The following is a 23,640-nucleotide window of genomic DNA, read 5'->3' on the forward strand; positions in this document are numbered from 1 at the left end:
AAATGGCAACACAATACTGCTTTCATGCTTGGCTCACCCCCCAGGCTGCTGGTCCAACAGCTGCAGTAGAGGAGGAGATAGGTGGAAACCTGCAGGATCCCAAAATCCACCTCTTGGGTGCAGAGTGGCAACAGCAGTAGCAAACCCTCAGGTCCGATCACACGCCAGTGGGCACCACCGCCAGCCCAACGGACCATGGTGAAGTTAGCACAGCATCTGATCTCAGGGACGGGGCACCCATGGAGCCACAGCACCTCATCCTGCCCTGTGCAGCTCCCCCCAGATGAGATGGATCACTGCCAGCCCAGGGGAGAGATGCGCTCCCCAGCTAGGGTGATCAGATCCAGATGTCCTGATTTTATAGGGCCAGTCCTGATATTTGGGGCTTTGTCTTATATAGGCACCAATTACCCCTATCTAGGGTGACCAGACAGCAAGTGTGAAAAATCAGGATGGGGGTGGGGGGGGGAATAGGAGCCTATATAAGAAAAAGACCCAAAAACTGGGACTGGCCCTATAAAAGTGGGACATCTGCTCATCCTACCCCAACCCTCTGTCCTGATTTTTTGCACATGCTATCTGGCCAGCTCAGCCCTGTGCGACCATTCCAATCCTGGCTGCCTGCCGAGGAAGTGAGTTGCTTTCACTTTCATTCCTCAGTAGGCAGCCAGCCAGCCTCCCCTCCCCCCCAGCACCTCACCAACCCAGCCCTGATGGAGGAGAGGGAGAAGAGAGGGGTGCTCCATGGGGCAGAAGGGAGAAGAATGGACATTATGGGGGACAACGAAGGATACTGCCAGAGCCGCAGAGCCTGCCTTACCTCACGCCAGGGGAAAGAGTCACACTCACAGGTGATTTCTTTCCCCCCACCCCTACCCAGAGACACCAGCAGCCAATCCCCTCCCTTAGACTGTGCTGCATTCGGCTCTCTGTAGGACCCAGCAGCCCTGCTCTTACATGCTCCACTGCTTCCCATCTGTTCAGGCTCTCGCAGAGCAGTGCCCCCAGACCTAGTGGTGCCCTACACGGCTGCCTATTCTGCCTATGGCTAAGGACGGCCCTGGAAAACTTGGCTGTTTGTGATAGCCTCTTGCTAATAAAGCACAGGCTTTGTTGATGGAATAAATGGAGTAACTGTCTGACTTTCTTACCTAGATTGAAGATGGAGCAGGACAGGGAAATGTTGGGAGCAAGGTATTTGAAGTAACTGGTGTTTTTCCACTGTAGTGACCCAAACTTGCTCCATTTGAAGTCAGTGGCAAAACTTTCCATTGATAATTATTGCATGTTATCTGAAAACATGGAAGACTGGCAGTGGGCTCCTTGAATATGAAATTTCTGCTGCTTGGAGTCACACCAGTTGGATGACCCCAGTTTTGCCATCACGTTCTTGGGAGTAAATGCTATCAAAGTCAATGGAGGTTACACACACATAACTAAGTGCAGAATTGGGCCTGTTATTTGGTAATAGAGGTGCTTAATATTAGTGTGTCATCTGCTGTATTGGTCAAATGAGTTTCAGTTCTCTATAATTAACAGTTCTTTAAACATTCTTTTAAAATAAATTTTGAGTTTAAGGAAGAAGAAATTCCTTTTCACGAAAAGCAAAATCTTCTTTTTTCTTTGCCCTAGTTTATCCTTCGAAGGACTACAGAGGTTGCTGAAATATCTTAAGTACAGTGTACAGGGAACCTCCTAAGAAAGACAATGAGATGACTCATTGGTTGTCTTAGCTCAGTGTTAAACCACTGCAAAATCCCTCACAATAAAGAAATCAGTAGGTGGTTCAAATGACCCATTCTAATAGATTTATTGATCTATAAGACTCTTTTTGATTGTCTTGCCTGTGTTGGTGAAGCCAGCAATTTGTTCTTCAGGTTGAGTCATGGTTTTCTGGATTTATGCTGACAGCGTTGAAGGGGAAAAGTATAGGTCCGTTCATGATGGCCTTACAAAATATTTAGATATTGTACTTGTGAGTGTCTGGTGGAGTGCATCAGCAGGAAGTCACATGGCAGTTCAGCTTTGCCTTTCACACCATGTCTGACTCAAAGAATCCTGTGTTACCTTATAGACAGACATATTGGAACATAAGCTTTCGTGAGTGAATACTCACTTCATCAGATGCATGATGATGACATGCATCTGACGAAGCGAGTATTCACCCACGAAAGCTTATGCTCCAATACGTCTGTTAGCCTATAAGGTGCCACAGGACTCTTTGTCACTTTTTACAGATCCAGACTAACACGGCTACCCCTCTGATAACAGAATCAGGAGAAATTCCTGTTCATATTATGATAATGATGATTATTATTAAGGTTCTGGAGGACTAAGTGAGAAGGCCTGCCAATTTTTTTAAAATGGCAAAAACAGAATTAATACTGTTTTTAGTAAAATTGTAGTGGAAAAATCGTATTTATTTGATGTGCCATTTTCCATAAAAGAAGCATCGACAATAATAATTTATCAGTGCAAAACTTTTTTACTGTAAGGATTGCAGTAGTGTATCTTTGAGATAAGAATACATATTCCTGGCTAATAAAGAAAATGGTCTGAATATTTAACACATCTGATTGTCTTTTTTTCTCACAGTCTTTTGCTACACTTTTCCATCTCACCACATCTTTCCCTCATTCACATTTCACATAGCCAATGCCAATGCAGAGTTATGGGACCCAATCATGCAATATTTTGAGTACCTACTGCAAGGTGCAGAGCACCTTCAACTCCAATTAACATCAATGGAGTTAGAGTGCTCAGTACCTTGCTGGAGGAAATGCTCATAGGATCAGGCCCTTATAGAGGCCTCATCATCAGATTGGAGAGATTTAGTTGTGATAACATGATCATCTTCTATTCAGCCTTCCTCAGATATCTTAAAGAAACCCAAGAAAGGAAAACAGGGGATGTGTTTGGTATTTATGAGATGTTCTGCTTCCTACTGAAAATAATCACTGAATCTATGGAGAAGACCTAACAGACTAGCCAGTCCAACCTCTGGGAGTGCAGATTTATTCCCTACAGTACATTATTAGTATTTTGGCAATTCTAGCTCTTGTTGTCTCAAGTGATGAGGTTCCACTAATTCTTTTGTGAGCCTGTTTCACAATCCGTTAGATATCATTGTCTGGAATGTGTGTCCTACATTCCTCTTTTCTTAATTTAATTGTATAAATCCTTGTTAATACCCCCTGCTATCAGCCTAATGTTTAAGAGGATGCTAACATTTTCTAGGCTGTGAGTTCTATTATATGATATTAATAAAGAGGCCAATATAATTATTTTCTGAAAAATTGCCTTCATAAGGCAAGGTAGCTCTTTAGATTTTGTAATTAAATTATTCACCATTGAATACGTATCATTAGAAAACCTTTACAAAGGGTCTCTTCTAGTATAGAGCACTGGTTTTCATCCTTTTTTCATTTGTGGACCCCTTAAAAAATTCCAAAGGGGTCCATACCTCCATTTGAAAATCTTACACAAAATGTGCGGATCCCAAGGAGTCTATGGGCCACAGGTTGAAAACCACCATTGTATGGTAATGACAACCTTTCATGGACCCCTTAGACATACTTTGCAGACCCCCAAGGGGTCTGTGGATCACAGATTGAAAACCACTGATATAGAGAATACAGTATAACTGTGATAATGGTAATTATTTGAAAAGAGCAGCGGTAAAGATTTCAATGGAACCACTGTGTACATATATGTTATGGTTAGAAATGGTAGTGCTGCCCGTCACTTCCCATTTTAAGACACTGCTTTAAGTTGCTTTGCCAAGCTGCAATTATTTTGGGCTGACATTTTCCATGTCAACTGTTTGTCCCAGGTTAAACTATTATGGAAAGTTTCAGCTAAAACAGTTCAGCCTTTTCCATGAGTGAAGATAGAGAAAACCATTACAACCATTCCACTGAGCCCTAGTGCCCCCACACTTTGAAACTTGGCAAGGGGGGTTGCCCTGGTGTCAAGGTTCTCGCTCTTGAAGTTCTTAAGAAAAATTACCCAAATTTGGCCAAGGTTTTAAACCTCACGAAAAATCTCAGTTTGTACATACACAGTGGAGACTTGCTATAGTTTGGCAGCTAAATCTTCGTAGATTTTATCTGCACTGAGCATGCTCCCATCCCCTCATTGTTCCTATGTGCCAATTGGACTGAGCATGCGCCATCTGCACAGAGGGACTGAGTATCTTCCATCTTGGGGCTGCAGAGGCTAAGCAGAATTCTCCTTGCAATTGCTCATATTGGCTGCTAGATGCTGGAGTGGCACCAGGGACCAGAACTGTGCCCTCAGTGCTTCTCCGGCTGGAGTCCAGGCATTGTTGAGGAGGATCTATAGAGTTTAAGAAGAGATCACCAGATCATCTGTTCTGACCTCCTGTATAGTGCAGGCTGCCAACACCAGGCAGCACCCACACACTAAACCCAACAACCAAAATTAGATCAAAGTATTACAATCCACAGGACACTAAACTAAACCCACAGGCAGAGAATAGGAGCACTGAGGTACATCAGTGTCTGAGGCCCCTGCAGTGGCAGGAAATAAAACGAGATATGCCCACATGATCCTACCAAGTAACCCACATGTTGCAGAGGAAGGCAAAAAGTACTGAAGGGTCACTGCTAATCTGACTTGGGAGAAAATTCTTTCCTGGCCCCACATAAAGATGATTAGTTAGACCCTGAGCATATGAGCAAGAACCAGTCAGATGACCGCATAGGGGAAGGAGACCAAAAAAACCAGAATGAACTGGGGATGGGAGGGGAAATCCCTTGCTGACCCCAAAACATGAGCTTTAAACTGGAAGGGTCTTCCAGGTTATCTGAGCCCTTTCTACATCCCACACAAGCAAGCCCATTATGCAGTTTTTCCAGTTCTCTCTTAAAACTAAGTTGTTTGCCCCCACAACTCCTATTGGGTGGCTGTTCCAGACCCACTCCTCTGAATTGTCTTCTGATTTCCACTCTGAATTTGTGAATCACCAGTTTATGCCCATTTGTTGCTGTACCAACACGTCCTTTATCTTAAATAGTCTTTTACTCTCCTTGGTGTTTTACTCTCCCTCTAGATGTATGTATATAGAGTAACTATATCCCTTAAACAACCTCCTTTGCTAGGCTAAACAAGCCAACCACTTTTAGTCTCCTCTCCATTCCCCTAATCATCCTGATTGCCCTTTTCTGTATCTGTTCAAGTTTGAATTAATCTCTCTTGAACATGGGTAACCAGAATTGTACACAGAATTTCAGATGAAGTCTTACTTTTACTTACATTAATACTTCTCTGTCCCTACTGGAAATGCTTCACCTGATAGATTTTGGGATCCCATTTGCCTTATTCTCAGTCATGCCACATTGGTGATGTAGAACTGATAAATGAAATTGTTAAGAATTAAGATATTAGTTATTAATCATAAATTGTTATCATAATAAATGTGGCATCTTTGTCTTGTCCCCTTTAATAAGATCCTGCTGGTTTTTACTAATATAATTGGTATAACATTTTAGTGGAGAATAGCGAAAGGGGGATTATTGGTATTTTTGCCTCACTTATTGTAAACCAATCTGTGTGCACACAACCAGCTCTACAGAGCATGGTTCTATTCTTGGTTAACCAAAACCTGCTGGCCCCTGTGTGGGTAGCAGGAAAATAAAGAGCTCTTAAAATTGTTAACAAAACCTGCTGGCCTCCGAAGAGGTAGCAGAAAACATAAAATTGTTAACAAAATCTGCTGGCCTCTGGATAGGTAGCAGAAAACATAAAATTGTTAACAAAACCTGCTGGCCTCCGCGTAGGTAGCAGAAAACATAAAATTGTTAACAAAATCTGCTTTCCTCTGGATAGGTAGCAGAAAACATAAAATTGTTAACAAAACCTGCTGGCCTCTGTGTAGGTAGCAGAAAACATAAAATTGTTAACAAAATCTGCTGGCCTCCGAAGAGGTAGTAGAAAAAAAAAATATTTTGTTAACAAAACCTGCTGGCCTCCGAAGAGGTAGCAGAAAGAAAGAAAGAAAAATCAGGGACAGCAAGAGGGTCCCAGGGGCCAGCAGTGCTGCTTGCTGAACAAAATTAAAAATGTTTAAGAAAAGGCAAGGGAAAACAGTCTTAGAGGAAGGAATGGAGTCAAAAGTAGCTTCTACCTCACCTTTTATTAAAGAGATAATGCCTTCTAAACAAATCCTGCAGAGATATGGGCACAGTCCTTAGACTGAACAAGCCTTTGCAGATATCTGCACCATTTTGGATCTAGAGGATAGCTTGGCCCAATATATCCTCATATGTAAACCCCTAAATGCAACAAAAAGAGACGCTGCAGGGATCTGGCTGCTGTGGGAGGCTTGTAATGACAGCTACCTCCACCTAACAGCCTGTAAAAAGAAAAAAAAAATCTCTAAAAGAGAAACTATTCCAACTAAAAGAAAAAAGAAAAAAAAAGGAACATTTGAGACCCCAGAAGGGGCAGACTTTTGGGACCCCTCTGGAGAGTGGGAAGGGGGATATTTGGGTAGATTCCTCCTCCCAGGGCCAAAATGCCATTGCAACAGTAACAACAGTGCCTGCTTCTGCCTCAAACCTCCAGGCCATGGCAAAGTGGCTGGGGATTTTAAAATAAAAAATTTAAACTCAAAGAAATGCATCACTTAATTAGCATTTGTGCAGCCCCAAGTACCAAACACACTGTGGCAAAGACTGAGCGGGGTCTGCCATGTGGGAGCACTGTGCTAATTTGTTTCTAAGCTTCTGTTTTTCAGGCTCTGAACCAGAACATCAGGAGAGCTGGTACCAGCTGAAGAGTTATAAAATACCATGGTTATAGTGTCGCGACAAAGTCTGTGTTCAGCGTTCTGTGTTGCAAGTTTTGTGTCTGTCTCTAGTGGTGTGTGTTCAGTGTTCTGTGTTGCATGTTCTGTGTCTGTCTCTAGTGGTGTCCTGTGCTAGCATTGGGTCCAGAAAAAAAAAAAAAGAAATACTACACTAGACAGGACAAATGTCTTTTCCTCTCTCTATTTCCCCCCAGTCCATCCAACTTAGCAATCACCACTTGTGTCCAAAAAACTTTGGTCCCCAGTGCATCAGGTTTATTTTTTGTTAGGTTATCTAATAGTCATTTTGCTGTTAATTTTTGTTATTGATACATTTGTATTGTTAGTTACATTTGCTTATATTGTTAATTCCACACTTTCCTTTATGCACTCTGGTTTTACTCCCCCAAGCCCTAAAGGGTAGTTCTTGGGCCCCATAACCTGTAAGACCTTGGCCCATAATTTTAAGGCCCCATCTTTCAGGTCCCCAGAAACCTCTTGAAAACAACTGTTAAAAATAGGGGATTCTGCAACATTTTAGCAACAAAATGTTAGTTTAAGTCCAAATCAGCTTAACCTTGCATAACAACTGTGGTCCTCCTACAAAATCTTATTTGTTGTGTGTGCTTAAGGAGGTCCTGAACTCAGTAACATTTATTGTTTAATGGCTATTGCAGCATCAAATTTGGTCCTCATTTTATTTGTCAATGTACCCAATGATTGTAATGGTTTTATTGTATTCCCAATTATTATAACTATAATTGTTTTCATTTATGTGTAGGTTATATCTGGTGTTTAGTCAATTGTAATAGGTTTAGTTATATTCACCTAGTTATAATTATTTGGTTTGTTTGCAACAGATCACCTTGCCCTACAATGTCAACAACTACTGTAATGGTCATAAATCAAGGGGCAAAGTGTTGTAGAAGCAGCCCACCTGGTCAGCAGTTCTAAACATAATTTTTCATCCCCTCATTGTCCTATTAGTAATCCTAACTGTTATGCTGGTTCTGCCTTAAAACAATTACATAAAGTGTGACCCATTCAATGCCCCTGGATTGCAGGGTCAAAAGGGGGACAATGTAGAACTGATAAATGAAATTGTTAAGAATTAAGATATTAGTTATTAGTCATAAATTGTTATCATAATAAATGTGGCATCTTTGTCTTGTCCCCTTTAATAAGATCCTGCTGGTTTTTACTGGTCTAATATAATTGGTATAACAGTGACTCATTGTCATTCTGTGATCAACCAACACACCCAGATCTCTCTCCTTCTCAGTCACTTCCAATTGATGAGCCCCCAGTTGTAGCAGAAAATCTTATTATTAGATCCTATATGCATGACCTTGCACTTTGTTGTTATTAGATTTCATCCTATTTCTGTTTCTTCAGCATTCAAGGTCATCCAGATCTTACAATCATAGGACTGGAAGGAACCTTGAGAGGTCATGTAGCCAGTCCTCTGCACTCATGGCAGGACTAAGTATTATCTAGGCCATCCCTGACAAGTGTTTATCTAACCTGCTTTTAAAAATCTTTAATGATAGAGATTCCACAACCTCTCTGCAATTTATTCCAGTGCTTAACCACCCTCTTCCTATATCCTACTCCAGTACTCCTCTGTATTGATGATGCCTCCCTACCTTATATCATCAGCAAACTGTATTAACACACTCCTACTTTTTATGCCGGGTCTTTAGGAAAAATATTAAAAAAGATTAGGTCCAAGACTGATCCTTGAGGATCTTCGGCCGCCCCGGTCGCCGCCGGCATTTAGGCGGAGGAAGCTGGGGCGGGGGGGGGGGCACGAGGAGGGCCGTCTGCAGCAAGTAAGGAGGGGGTGGTGGCAGGCAGGGGAACTGCCTGCCCCAGCTCACCACTACCCTGCCTCCTCCCCTAGCACGCCGTCACCGCTTCACTTCTCCCGCCTCCCAGGCTTGCAGCGCCTAAGCCGCTTGGCGCCTCAAGCCTGGGAGGTGAGAGAAGTGAAGCGGCGACGGTGTGCTTGGGGTGGAGGCGGAGCAGGAGTGAGCTGGGGCGTGGGGGAGTGCCTCAGGGTGGAGGGGGGGAGCTGCCGTGGGGGGGACTCAGAGCGGGGGCTCGTGGACAGGGGAGGGTGCAAGGTGGAAGTTTCGCCTAGGGTGCGAAACATCCTTGCACCGGCCCTGATTACTTCTTGTGTCTTGCTTTACAACACTCCTGCTTATACATCCCAGAATACTGTTCACTTTTTTTGCAACAGTGTTACATTGTTGACTCATATTTAGTTTGTGATCCACTTTAATCCCCAGATCCTTTTCTGCAGTACTGCTTTGCAGGCAGCCATTCTCTTTTTGGATTTGTGCAATTAATTATTCCTTCCTAAATATAGTACTTTGCATTTGTCTTTTATTGAATTTCATCCTATTTATTTCAGACCATTTCTCCAGTTTGTCAAGATCATTTTAAATTCTAATCCAAAGTACTTGCAACCCTTCCCAGTTTGGAATCATCCTCCGACTTTATAAGTGTACTCTTTATGACATTATCTAAATCAGTTATGAAGATATTTAATAGAATTGGACCCACGACAGATCCCCCTGGCACTCCCCTTGATATGCCCTTCCAACTTTACTGTGAGTCATTGATAACTAGTCTCTAAGTATGATTTTCCAACCAGTTGTGCACCCACCTTATAGTAGGTTTGTCTAGGCCACAAGTTCTTACACTGGGGGAAATGGAATGTATTCGGGGGTAAGGAGGAGCGTGAGAAGCTTTAAAAAAAATCTTACTGTGCGCATTTTAGCGACAGCAGTGAATAGCTAGCAAAGCTGATTCCTCCAGACATATCACGTCCTCAGATGACACTGTCCAAAAGCACTGTGCATTTTGATGGATTTCTGTAAAGCTTGCATATATGAAGTCATTGCCACCTGTGCGTTAATCCATTTGCTGTGACACGGTGTGTGCATTTAATTGTAAGCATTGACCACAATCGCAGTTTTGCTTTTGTCCTTGTTACAATGGATCATTGCCTCTGTTTGAATCAGTGCCTTACTGTTTTTAATGTTTAGTGAGCGTTGCATGTTGATTTTTTTTATTGGTACATGTACTCTTTTTGTGAGAGGGACAAAAACTACTACAGACACAAAGGAGGGGGTGCAATCGATTATGTTTGAGAACCACTGGTCTAGGCTATATTTTTCTAGTTTGTTTATGAGAAGATCATGTGAGAGAGTATCAAAAGCCTTATTAAAGTTGAGAGATATCACATTTACTGCTTCCACATATCCTCATGTCTTGTTACCCTGTTAAGGATATAAGATTGATTTGACATCATTTGTGGCTGACAAATCCATGTTGACTGTTACGTATTGCCTTATTTTCTTCTAGGTGTTTACAAATGGATTGTTCGCTTATTTGCTTCATTATCTTTTTGGGTACTGAAGTTCAGCTGACTGGTCTATAATTCCCTGGGTTGTCCTTGTTCCTCTTTTTATAGATAGGCACTATATTTGCCCTTTTCCAGTCCTCTGGGATCTCTCCTATCCTCCCATGAGTTCTGAAAGATATTAGCTAATGGATGAATGCTTCCTTGGTAGCATATTGTAACTGTATATTCCTCCCAAAGTTTGGTTTGTCCATTACACCAGTGGAGATTTTTTTGAGAGAGAAAACTGAGTTTTAAATATATATACATAATACGTATCCAGATTAAATCTTTATTTCTGTTCCATGTTCAGCAGCGCTTTGGCACATTAGTAATGCAGTATGCTGCTGCCATGGGGCAGAGCTGAGCATAGAGGCAAGCTCAGGCTCCCAAGGCCAATGCCAACATTTCTAATTAGATAGCACTTGCGGAGGTTCATTTGGAAAAAAAGAATCTTTTTCTTACTGTTATCTGATTACCAGAATAGACAGGGTTCCCCTGGCAGCTGCTGCTCCAGCATTTTTTGACATTCCTTTTCCTGTATTTCCCTTTTACGCAGTGTTAACTTCCAGCAAAGGCACCTTACCTCCAGCTAAGAAAGCACAAGAGAACAGCTTTCTCCACAAGCTAAGCTGCTTTTAGAATGATCTGACAGGGAGTATTGTAAAAGCTGTGCTACTGGCATTCCCTTTTCGTCCTCCCAACTCCCACCCTGCTGTACCCACTGATGACTGAGCACATTATTTGCACAAGCTGTAAGTGGTCTGCGATGTGCAAAGCTGAACTTACATCTGAACATGGAGAATTCATAACAGGTAGTGCAAAAATGCTACCAGCATGCACCACTGTCCCAACACTGTTCTGTTTCTTACTGATGCACTATAGCTCTCTCTTTCAGAAGGCAAAGAACCAACCCTCTTAAAAAGTACTTACAGGTCTCTGTTTCTTTGGCAGCATACAGATGGAGTTATTTTACCAGAAAATACAATTACTTACAGCTGACATATATTAATTTTGCTTAAGAAAGTAGAAGGAGACATTTCCCTCTTGGGAAGGCATTTGGGATGGCTGTTCCTCAGATTTTTGAAGAATTAGAGAAGCAGTTTCCTCATTATCCTTTCACATAGCATATCAGCACAAAAAGATATGGACATAATTCTTTGGTAGAGCGTTTTGTAGGGGAGATTATTGAACTGTGCACCTCATATTGTCACTGTGGTTGTTCAAGGATATCAGCAGTACATGGAGCTTCTGATGAGCTATCTGCTCATGTTTTAAAAAGTTGTCTTATTCTTCTCTATGTACATGATTATTTACATTACAGTAAGTAGAAAACAGGAATGCTCTGTAATTTTTAGACATATTGTGTTGGTAGCGTTGAGAGAGAAGAGTGTAAGGACCTTAAATTTTTAATATCATTGGCAGGGGATTATGTCAAAGGGGCCCTCCCTGAGGTAATGAGACTTGTTAGGTGATTACTATTGAGTGGAGGGTAAGATTCCTCCTCCCCCTCAACTCAGTACTGGCACTTTGCTTCTACCCACTATATTCCACATTCTATTTCATGTAATAATCTGGGAAATGAGTATCCCCTCATAAGTCTCATAATCTGCTGGGCAAAGTCAGTCGTCTTAGAGGCTGCAAAACTGGTCCTAAAGCAAAACATGGAGGGTGAGAAGAACAGTAGGGAATGATGCTATTTGAATCTTCCTTTATAGATGAAGAATGTCCTTTTTAATAGCCCAAGTAGAGGAGGATTCAAGGATACCTTGAAACCTCAGGATTCCTTGGGTTAAAATGCTCTGATGTCCACTAGGCCATTAGTCTGACCCATTGGACCTACACTCAGACCATTACTCTGTCCCCATAGGCCTGCTTCAGAGGCAGTGAAATTGGAAGACAACATCACATCAAAAAATCATGTTTAGGGCCAAATCTACTGCTATGATTACAAGTACAATGCCTATTGACTTTAATGGGCTAAAGTTAGGACCAAGATTTTCAAAATTGTTTTTTCTAATTAGGATGCTAAGTCCATACTTAAGCAACTAAATAAATGGCTTGATCAAAAATGTTGAACTCCTAGCAGCTCCTAATGAGGTCAGTAGACCTTCTCATGGAGGCAACCCTGCATCTACCTTCCAAACTTTCCTGCTCGGTTAGAAGTGCTCCTCCAGAGACAGTTGAGACTTGGTACCAATCCCCTTTCCTGAGTCTGAGGAAGAAACACAGACAGCATCCCTTGAAAGAGCCAAGTGCCTCCAAAAGAGGTCCCCAGTACCGTCCACTAGCAAACAAGCTGGAGTACAGAGTACAGTGTCCAGTGTCCTTGGAAAAATCACTACGTGATACTGACTTTGTCTCGTGTGATCATCCACTCCTGCACTGGGGCATATGTTGTTGAGGCCAGCCCCCACTGGTACCAACTCCTTCGACATAACAACAGCGGTATCAGGGAAATCTCTTGGTACGGACAACACCAGAACCATATGCTGTGGTGCAGAATTTGGTCTGTCTTTTGGTACCAGATTCTCCAGCGGTGCAGGAGATAGACTGTCTGATACCACTTGATCCTTTGGACTTACCCTTGAGAGAGGTCCAGCCCTTGCTACCATGGGCAACTTGAATGTCCATTGCTTCCTTACCCAGTGTCATCCAGAGGCAAACCCAGCATGCTGTCTCTGGTACTTAAATCTCTGTAGAGACACCACCAGACCTCAGTACTAGTACAGCGCCTCCATGGTCAGATGATTCAGGATCTTTGTCTAAGTTAGGTTCCTATGCCCCTTGCTCCTGGAATACGAGGTGACACTCACCTGCATCATAAGGATTCTGCTCCTGGTATCTAGCAGATATCCCTTGGAGATTCAGGGACCCATATCCTTGGGCTGGTAGGAATTAGGGTCCTGTACCCTATCACAGCCATATTGGAACCTGTGGGGCACAGATGCCGACTTTCTGATTTCCCTGGGGGTGTCGACCCCCTGCTCTGCCCTAGGCCCTGCCTCTTCCTGCACCATTCCGCTCCCTCCCCTGAGCACACTTCACCGTTTCTCCGCCTGTTCCTGCCCCCGCTCTTCCCCCAGTGCCTCCTGCTCACCACTGAAGAGCTGATCAATGGTGAGCAGGAGGCGCTGGGGGAGAGGGAGAGGAGCTGATTGGTGAGCACCCATGGAGTCAGCACCTATGTTGTAGAGTTCCCTCCCCCAAAATCCTCCTTGGTTCCTCCTCCCTCGAGATCCCCAAGCAGAGGCTGGGCTAGTTCCCATGAGGTGACTCATGATGTTGCCCTCAGTACTGAGTATGATACTGACAAGGGTGAAAGTGGGCCAGTACAGGTCTGGTACCGGCCCGTATTCAGCACATGTTAAGTGCTTTAACGTCATTGCCCCTCCCCCCAGCCACTGATGGGGAGGCAAAAGGGGCAGCTGCCCTGGGGCCGGTGATTTAAAAGGGCCCAAGGTTCCCGACTGCCACTGCTGCGGTGCCCTGGGCCCTTTTAAATTGCCACCGGTGCCCCAGGTGGTAGGGGCCAGGCAGGATGGATGGGCGGGCTGGGGGAGGCTGACACACCCTAGCCCCACCCCTTCTGCCCGAGCCCCTGGCCCCCGTACCAGTAAGAATTTAATATTACTTTCACTCCTAAGAATCTCAAGAATGGCCTCACGTACCAGAATTTCAATCCACTTCAGTGCAGAAGACTCAATCTCAACCTCCTTTGCACACTCCTTCTCATCCCCTGATGCGGCTGTAATGCCTGGTGCATCTTCACCTGTTCGGGATGACTACAGAGCCTATCAGGAATTGCTAAAGAGGAATGCTTCCTCTCTTGACATTCAGGTTGGGGAGTTCCCACAAATTGATGGGCATACTGGGGTCAACAGGACCTCCCGGAGTGATTCTGCCTACAGATAAAGGTATCCTGGAACCTACAAGATCGCTGAGGCAAATGCCATAATCTCTGCTCCCAACAGCCAAGAGAACCAAGAGAGGATACTGTATACCTTGTCAGGGCTATGAATATTTCTACATGGATGCGTTGCCAGGTTCCTTGGTTGTCTTCACAGTGAATGATGAAGTACATCGAAGATGGTCTACTACTGCCTTAAAGAATAACAAAGCAAAGAGACTGGACCTTTTCAGTAGAAACATTTATTCCACTGCCTGTCTGCAATTTCATGTCTCTAACCAGCAAGCCTTGCTGGCCAGATACAATTTCTCTCTCTGGGGCAACACACTGAAATTGCCAGAGAATGCTAGGCAGGAGTTCCAGGCCATCTTAGAAGAGGGCAAAGGACCTCTCTTCAAGGGCCTTACATGGGGCAGATTTGGCAGCCAGTGCCTTGGCATCTGTGATAATGATGTGCAGGAATTCGTGGTTTTAATCATCAGGTTTCCCACAGGATGTTTGAGGGTCGTACCCTTTTCTCACAGCAGACAGATGAGAAGCTTCACAATCTCAGAGATTCAAAGTCCATGCTGAAGATATTGGGAATTTACATCCTTTCCCTCGAAGAAAACAATTCCACCCTCAGTCTTACCAGCGATACCTATTTTCCCCACCTAGATAGCAGGACTACTCCAGCAAAAAGAGCAAGAACCACTTCCTCAGGTTTCTTTTGCAGCAGGTTCTTCCAGACAAGCCAGAACATTCTAAGCCAGGGTAGGCAACCTATGGCACACGTGCCGAAGGCGGCACGTGAGCTGATTTTCAGGGCACTCACATTGCCTGGATCCTGCCCACCGGTCCTTTGGGCTCTGCATTTTAATTTAATTTTAAATGAAGCTTCTTAAACATTTTAAAAACCTTATTTACTTTACATACAACAATAGTTTAGTTGTATATTATAGGCTTGTAGAAAGAGACCTTCTAAAAACGTTAGATGTATTACTGGCACACAAAACCTTAAATTAGAGTGAATATATGAAGACTTGGCACACCACTTCTGAAAGGCTGCTGACCCCTGTTCTAAGCAGTGTGTTTGATTGGCTTGTCGAGGACAGAGTACCAGTTTGTTTAGTGCTAGTTTCTTTCACCCCTGTTTTTTTCAACAGGTTAGCTGCTTTCTGTGTGGTTGGGACTTTATTACCATGGATCAATGAGTTCTATGTGTTGCGGAACAAAAATACACCCTACAGAATCCCAGGAAGTTTCTGAAGAAGCAGAGAAGAGGGGCAGGGTTGTGAATAGGTAGAAGCAATACACTTGGAGACCAACAGTTACTGGTAAATAACTGTTCTTCCTCTTTTGATAATTGCTTTTGAATATCCCCACTTGTGGGAGCTTAACTAGGACAACCTCTATACATTAATGGGGAAAGCACTAATTAAGCAGTAATTAAACTGCTCTCCCCAATAGAGTGTCACAGTGAGATGCCAAATGAAAAGTATAGTGTTGCACAAAGCCATGAATAGAGTATCAAGATGCAAATCTCCACAATGGAAACATTACACAAAACTGCTTTAATCTCATAGAATGGGACTTCAGATCCTGATCTCTGTGCAGAGTTTCATTCATTTGGAAAAATCTTTGAATAGAAAAAGATGCCAGGGAATAGATAATAGTCTATCATCAAAGCTACATATGGGTGACTTTCTAGAGGACTTTGTTTTTCCTAAATGATGATTCAGCTCTTCTCTAAAATCAAGTTTATGTAATCTAGCCTCCCATATAATGGATATACCTTTTTTAAAAACACTGATGAACGATATGGATTGATTGAAATGGAAATCTGAAACCACATTAAGCAAAAATGTAGGTTGAAGAAGTAAAGCCACCTTTGTTTGAATTGTTTGTCCCTGCAGAACACAGTAAAATGTAAGTCAGCCATTAAGGCTTTTGGTTTACTTGCTGCCTCTGCAGATGTTACAGGTATTAAAAGACCACTTTTAAAGATAAGTGCTAAAGAGAGTGAGTGTTTTTCAGAAGTGCAGAAGGTGGCTCCATCAGTCCTTTAAGCACTGAACTCAAGACCCAAGGTGGAATAAGTTCTTGCACTGGCAGGTACATATTAGTCATTAGGAAACTTAATTATAGGATGGTTGAAAATAGAAAAACCTTGAACTACTTGGTGGCAAGAAAAAATGGCAGGTAATGAGATAGCACAAGAATGAATAAAGGATTAGAAAACTCAATCTATTTAGTTTAACAAAGAGAAGGTTAAGGGGTGAGTTGATTACAGTGTGTAAGTACCTACGTGAGGAACAAATATTTGATAATGGGCTCATCAGTCTAACTGTGAAAAGTATAACACAATCCAATGGCTGGAAGCTAAATCTTGACAAATTCAGCCTGGAAATAAGCTGTAACTTTTTTTAACAGTGAGAGTGGTTAACTATTGGAACAATTTACCAAGGGTTGTGGTGGACTCTGTCAGTGGCAATTTTAAAATTGGATCTTTTTTTAAAGAAATGCTTTAGGACCTATTTTAGGGGAGTTCTGTGGCCTGTGCTGTACTGGAGAACATGAGATGATCTCAGTGATCCCTTCTGGCCTTAGAATCTGTGAATCTATAAGTGTATTTTGATGGTAGTAACAGATAGGCTTGACTACTTTTGTTTGAATTAAGTGGTTAAAAAAAAATTTCAGGAACAGATAATGCCAACGAAGAAAATAGTTGGCTTGAGTTCACATAGAAAAGTGAATTTGCATCTTTTCCATGATAAATAAAAACTCAGGTACACCTACACCTCTACCTCAATATAACACGACTCGATAAAACACGAATTCGGATATAACGTGGTAAAGCAGCACTCCGGGGGGGTGGGGCTGCGCACTCTGGCAGATCAAAGCAAGTTCAATATAACGCAGTTTCACCTATAACGTGGTAAGATATTTTGGCTCCCGAGGACAGCGTTATATTGAGGTAGAGGTGTACTTCTGGGAAAACTTATTCCTGGATTGAAGAAGTATGTTCTGCATTTCTTTGGAGTACTGAACATCTGTATTCAACAAACTATTATGAGCTAGGTGAAAGCATGGCAAATCTTGATGAATTCCACCTAGTTGCCTAGTACAGAAATATGGAAGCCCCAGTAACCATTATTAGAAGCTTTGGTAGCAGAGAGATTAGATGTCTCAGAGATCAGAACACCAGATTGGATATGCCCAATTTGAAACTAAAGAATCACATGAGACGTGTTGTCTTATCTTCCCAATGACTTGGGGAAGAAGGGAAATCAGACAGAAGGCATACATGAATTGATTAACCTAGTCTAGTAATAAGATGTCTGTCAGAAAGCTGGTTTCTGTTCTTGTTTTTCGACAAAAGAGGAGACACTATGCTTTGTTTCTTAGTGTCAGGGTAAGCTGCTGGCGGGCTGGGACATTTCGTTTACTGAAGTTTACCTCCGTGCCTGCGGATGCTCGTGGTAAACAAACTGTCTTGGCCCACCAGCGGCTTATCCTGGTGGGCCAGGAGCCAAATTTTGCTGACCCTTGAATTATAGGGTCGGCTTATGAATAGGTCATAAAAATTTGCCATTTCTACTTATCCATCTTGCAGGGGTTGGCTTATAAACAAACTGGTTTATAATTGAGTATATATAGTATATTTCAACAGCTCATGCTAACAAACCGTTGGAAGGGATGAGGGGCGGAAAATGAAGCAGCATCAAGTTGTAGACAGATGGAGGGATTTTGATTTTCAAGGGTCTATTTCTGTTGCTAATTCACATCTTCTACATGTACATTGATAGCAGAGTAAACAGAATGTCGAATTGCTTCAGGATTGCCCTTCATACTGGGTGTGCCTACACATATGCCAAATAGCTCAAGTCAGATCTGTTCTCTACTTAGCTGAAACAAATATTATTAAAAGAAAGGGAGGATAAATTAGGAAATGAAAATGTTCTGTTGCCAGGTCAACCATTCCATATTGGTGCATATCTTTGTGTGTTTGAGGAGGATAATATGCAGTGATGGTAGACATGAGCTCCACGTTCTTCCTAATAGTGTGCGAGGAAAAGGTTACAGAAAATAATGCCTTTAGCAACAGTGACCTAAGCCCTTCATTCTCTTATTGTTACATGTGCATGACTGTGAGAAAGGCAAAAATGTTAGGAGGATCAAAAGGCAAAAATCTGTTCTTAATTAATAGTCTTTTAGTTTCTTGAGGGCTTATAAAATATATTTCGCTGTGTGTTTTCACAGATTCCACTGAAGATGAGAGACAGTGGATCAAAGCATTTGCCTCTCTTAAAATATACCTACAGTTTCTTTGTATTTAGTGTAAATGATTTACTGCCCTCACAGGTTTTAGTTATTATCCAGTGAGCCTTGTCTTAAGATTTCACTGCATGTATCCCTTTGCTGTGTTTCGACTACACTCTGCTAAAATATAAAAACTGTTTAAGTTTGAACATTTCTTGATGTGTTTATCAACACTGCCAACTCGGGGACAGGCTGCCTAGAGTAATCAGGAGAGTGTTAAACTGGTAACAAAAGAGAAGGGTAAAAAGAGGGCCAATATGAACACTCATTTAGCACAAAATCGAGATATTGAGAAGAAAATCAGTCTAGGAACTGAAGGATATCAAGAGAAAAAATATTTTATTGCCTATACACCAGTGCAGGGAGCCTGGGTAACAAACAAGAGGAATTAGAATTGCTCATTTATGAGCATAAATTCAATCTAGTTGGTATTACTGAAACCTGGTGGGATGATTTGCCTGATTGGAATGTTAAAATCAATGGTTATAACCTATTTAGGAAGGATTGAGTGGGCAAAAGGGGAGAAGGAATGGCTCTCTTTGTCAAAAATGGCATTACCTGTTTCAGAGTCCCTGATAACTCGGAAGAAAATAATCTTGAATGCTTATAGATCAGCATCCTAACAGACAAAGTACAAGATGAGTATTAGTTGGTGTCTGCTACAGACCACCAAATCATACTAGGAACAGGATGACCAGCTTCCTATGCAACTATTTCTGACAAGTAGGAAGAGAAGCGGAGACTTCAGTTTGAGTGACATATGCTGGAGGTGTCATGCTGCCAATATTACAACATCCATGGGATTTTTTCTTAATACTATAGATGTCAATTTCCTAACTCAAAAATTATTGCCTCTAAGATGGGGGAATTCTGTAATAGATTTTGACAGATAGAAGAACTGATCATAGAACTAAAAATTAGTGGTAGCTTAGGTACAAGTGGTCGTGACTTGATCACAAACAGAATAAAGTGCAGACCAATAATATGTATATTTGGTGCTTTAAAATGGCCAGTTTCACAAAGCCATAAACAATGACGAGCCTTAGCAGCTGCAGATAACTTGCAGCCAAGAGTTCTAAATGAGCTGTCTGAGGAGCTTGCTGGACCATTAATATTAATTTTTTCAGTAAGTCCTGGAACACTGGGAACGTTCCAGAAGACTGGAGAAAGCTAATGGTGTGCCAGTATTTAAAAAAGTTAAATAAAATAACCCCAGTAATTATAGGCCTGTCAATCTGACTTCAATCTAGAGCAAGATAATGGAGTAGCTGATACAGAAGTCAATTAATAAATTAAAGGAGAGTAATATAATCAATGTCAATTAACATGGGTTTATGGAAAATAGATTCTATCCAATGTTATCTTTTTTTATGAGATCAGAAGTTTGACTAACAAAGGTAATAGTATTTTTGTAAGGCGTTTTGACTTGTGTCACATGACATTTTGAATAAAAAAACTAGAACAGTATAAAATTAACATGCCACACAATAAACAGGTTAAAAGATGACTAACTGATAGGTCTCAAACTGTAACTGTAAACAGGGAATCGTCATTGAATGGGTGTGTTTTTAGTGGGGTCTGCAGGGATCAGTTCTTGGTTCTCCATTATTTAACATTTTTAACAATGACCTGGAAGAAAACATAAAATCATCTCTGATAAAGTTTGGAGATGATAGAAAAATGATATGTGTGTGATAAATAATAAAAAGGACAGATAGCTGATACTGAGTGATTGGGATCATTTGATTAAACTGGGCTCAAGCAAACAATATGCATTTTAACACAGCTAAATATAAATGTGTACATCTAGGCACAAAGAATGTAGGCCATACTTACAGGCGGGGGATGTGATCCTGGGAAGCAGTGACTCTGAAAAATGTTTGGGGACAGTAGTGGATAATCAGCTTATCATGAGCTTCCAGTGCAATGCTCTGGCCCAAAGAGCTAATGCGATTCTTGGATGTATGAACAGGGTTGTCGAATAGGAGTAGAGAGGTTATTTTACTTCTGTATGTGGCACTGGTGTAACTGCGCTTGAATACAGTGTCCAGTTCTGGTGTCCACAGTTCAAGAAGGATGTTAATAAATTGAAGATAAGAGGAACCATGAGAATGGCTGAAGGTTTAGAAACTACATTCCTTCTAGTAATAGACTAAAAGAGCTCAATCTATTTAGCTTAACAAAGAGAAGGTTAAGGGGTGAGTTGATTACAGTGTGAGTACCTACATGGGGAACAGCTATCTGATAATGGGGTTTGCAGTCTAGCAGAGAAAGGTAGAACACGATCCGATGGCTGGAAGTTAAAGCTTGGTGAATTCAGACTGAAAATAGGGGTAAATCTTTAACAGTGAGCATAATTAACCATTGGAACAATTTTTCCAGGGTTCGTGGTGGACTCTCCATCACCGGCAATTTTAAAATCAAGATCAGATGTGTTTCTAAAAGATAGGCTCTAGAAATAATTTGGAGGAAATTATGTGGCCTGTGTTATACATGTCATACTGGAATGATCATAGTGGTCCCTTCTGGCTTTGGAATCTATGAATCTGTTTCTGGATCGCAAAATACTATTTCCTCGCAGCTATGTAAATTGCTAAAGTGATTGTAGTCTTCCCGCTCTCTAGCTCATAATGTAATGTTAGTAACACTAAACACACCAGTTCACAGAGTATTTGTAGTTTTTCATCTACATGATGAACACAATTTGTTTAAACTCAAGGACTACTGCGAATGTTAGGCTCCTAAAGAAGAGGCCTGTATTTCAGAAGTCTTGAGCATCCGGCAATTCTTACTTATTTCAGTGAGAGCTGCTGATTGTTCATCTCTCTTGAAAAACAGACAACTTATGTAAGTGCCTACATATAGACTTAGGAACCTAACAATTAAGCACCCAGTGTGGAAAAATCTTGTTCACTGGCTGAAGTGTGAGTGCTTGGGAAAAGGGCAGATTCCTCAGGGCTCCAATGTAGATCATTAAAATAAAATATTTTATCTCTAACTGTTAATAATTGTATGAAATGGCTTCTAGTCTCCACAGTGCCTTCCATTCTGGTGTATGTTCTCTTCCATCCCTCAGTTCAGAAAGTATTCTTCATTGGAGCATGAAGAAATTAAGCCACACAAGCCTGTGTTATGTAGCCATCACACATTACGGTTTCTCCCAGACCATTTAGTTTATTTGAATCATTCGGAACCAGGACCAAGGTGCTTTCTTCCTTTGTCTTATCTTTGTAAAATAATTTCACATAACAAAGCTGAACAATAATTATTGCCAAGATTGTGTGACAAGGAGAATGTAGGAGGAAGCCCAATGCGTTCTGCTATTTATTAGATACAAGTTTATGGTGAGGGGAGGGGGAAAACATTTCCAACAAATTGAAACTTCAGATTTGCAGCACTGAAGGTAACAGCAGCACAGTATTTCCCTTCTACTTTGGAGATGCAGTTGATTGGCACTGAGTACTCCAGTATCTCTCTGGGTATGTCTACACTATGGGATTATTCTGATTTTACATAAACCGGTTTTATAAAACAGATTGTATAAAGTCGAGTGCATGCGGCCACACTAAGCACATTAATTCGGCGGTGTGCGTCCATGTACCGAGGCTAGCGTCGATTTCCGGAGCGTTGCACTGTGGGTAGCTATTCCGTAGCTATCCCATAGTTCCCACAGTCTCCCCCACCCCTTAGAATTCTGGGTTGAGAGCCCAGTGGCTGATGGGGCAAAAATCATTGTCGCGGGTGGTTCTGGGTAAATGTCGTCAGTCATTACTTCCTCCCGGAAAGCAACGGCAGACAATCATTTCGCGCCCTTTTTCCCTGGATTGCCCTGGCAGATGCCATAGCACGGCAACCATGGAGCCCGTTCAGCTTTTTTTTTTACAGTCTCCGTATGTGTACTGGATGCCGCTAACAGAGGCGATACTCCAGCGCTACACAGCAGCATTCATTTGCTTTTGCATGATAGCAGAGACGGTTATCAGTCGTTCTGTACCATCTGCTGCTGGTGTAAATTGGCAATGAGATGACGGTTATCTGTCGTTCTGCACTGTCTGCTGCTATCATGGGTGCCCCTGGCTGAGGTCGGCCGGGGCGCAAAGGCAAAAATGGGAATGACTCCCCGAGTCAATCCCTCCTTTATGGTTTCTAAAAATAGAGTCAGTCCTGTCTAGAATATGGGGCAAGTGTGCTAGAGAACCAGTGTATCAGAGAGCACAGCTGCTCCGTGCCAATCCCACAGAAATGATGAGCTGCATGCCATTCACGGGGGGTACCCCTGCAACAACCCCACCTGTTGCTTCCCTCCTCCCCCAACCTTCCTGGGCTACCGTGGCAGTGTCCCTCCCATTTGTGTCATAAAGTTATAAAGAATGCAGGAATAAGAAACAGTGACTTGTTAGTGAGATAAAATGAGGGGGAGGTAGCCTCCCGCCGCTGTGACAGTCCAGGCAGGACATTAAGCGGTGCGGGGGAGAGGAGCTCAGCATGCCGCTGCTATGACAGTCCAGGCAGGACAGAATCTTTTCTTTACACAGGAAAGGGAGGGGGCTGATGGAGCTCAGCCCCCAGTTGCTATGATGAGGACGGTTACCAGCCGTTCTGTACTATCTCCTGGGAATGACCGAGAATCATTCCTATTTTCACCCAGGTGCACCCGGCCAGCCTCACCTGAAGCCAGCCAGGAGCACTCACGGGTTGATAACAAGGATGGCTACCAGTCCTACAGCACCATCTGCCACTGGGCAGGGGAGAGGAGTGGATACTTCTCTTCACTGCTGCAGCATCGCGTCTACCAGAAGCATTCAGTAGACATAGGGTGATATTGAAAGAAGTCAAGAAACGATTTCTTTCCCTTTTCTTTCATGTGTGTGTGGGGGAGATTAAATTGGTGAGCTATTCCCTGAACCATGCCAGACAATATGTTTGAACCTACAGGCATTGGGAGCTCAGCCAAGAATGCAAATACTTTTCGGAGACTGCTGTGGACTGTGGGATAGCTGGAGTCCTCAGTACCCCGTCCCTCCCTCCATGAGCGTCCGTTTGAGTCTCTGGCTTCCCGTTACACTTGTCACGCAGCACTGTGTAGCCTGTAGATTTTTTTTTCAAACGCTTTGGCATTTCGTCTTCTGTAACGGAGCTTTGATAGAACAGATTTGTTTCCCCATACAGCCATCAGATTCAGTATCTCCTGTACGGTCCAGCTGG

Source organism: Gopherus flavomarginatus, chromosome 3, assembly GCF_025201925.1.
Source record: "Gopherus flavomarginatus isolate rGopFla2 chromosome 3, rGopFla2.mat.asm, whole genome shotgun sequence".
NCBI classification, from domain to species: domain Eukaryota; kingdom Metazoa; phylum Chordata; order Testudines; family Testudinidae; genus Gopherus; species Gopherus flavomarginatus.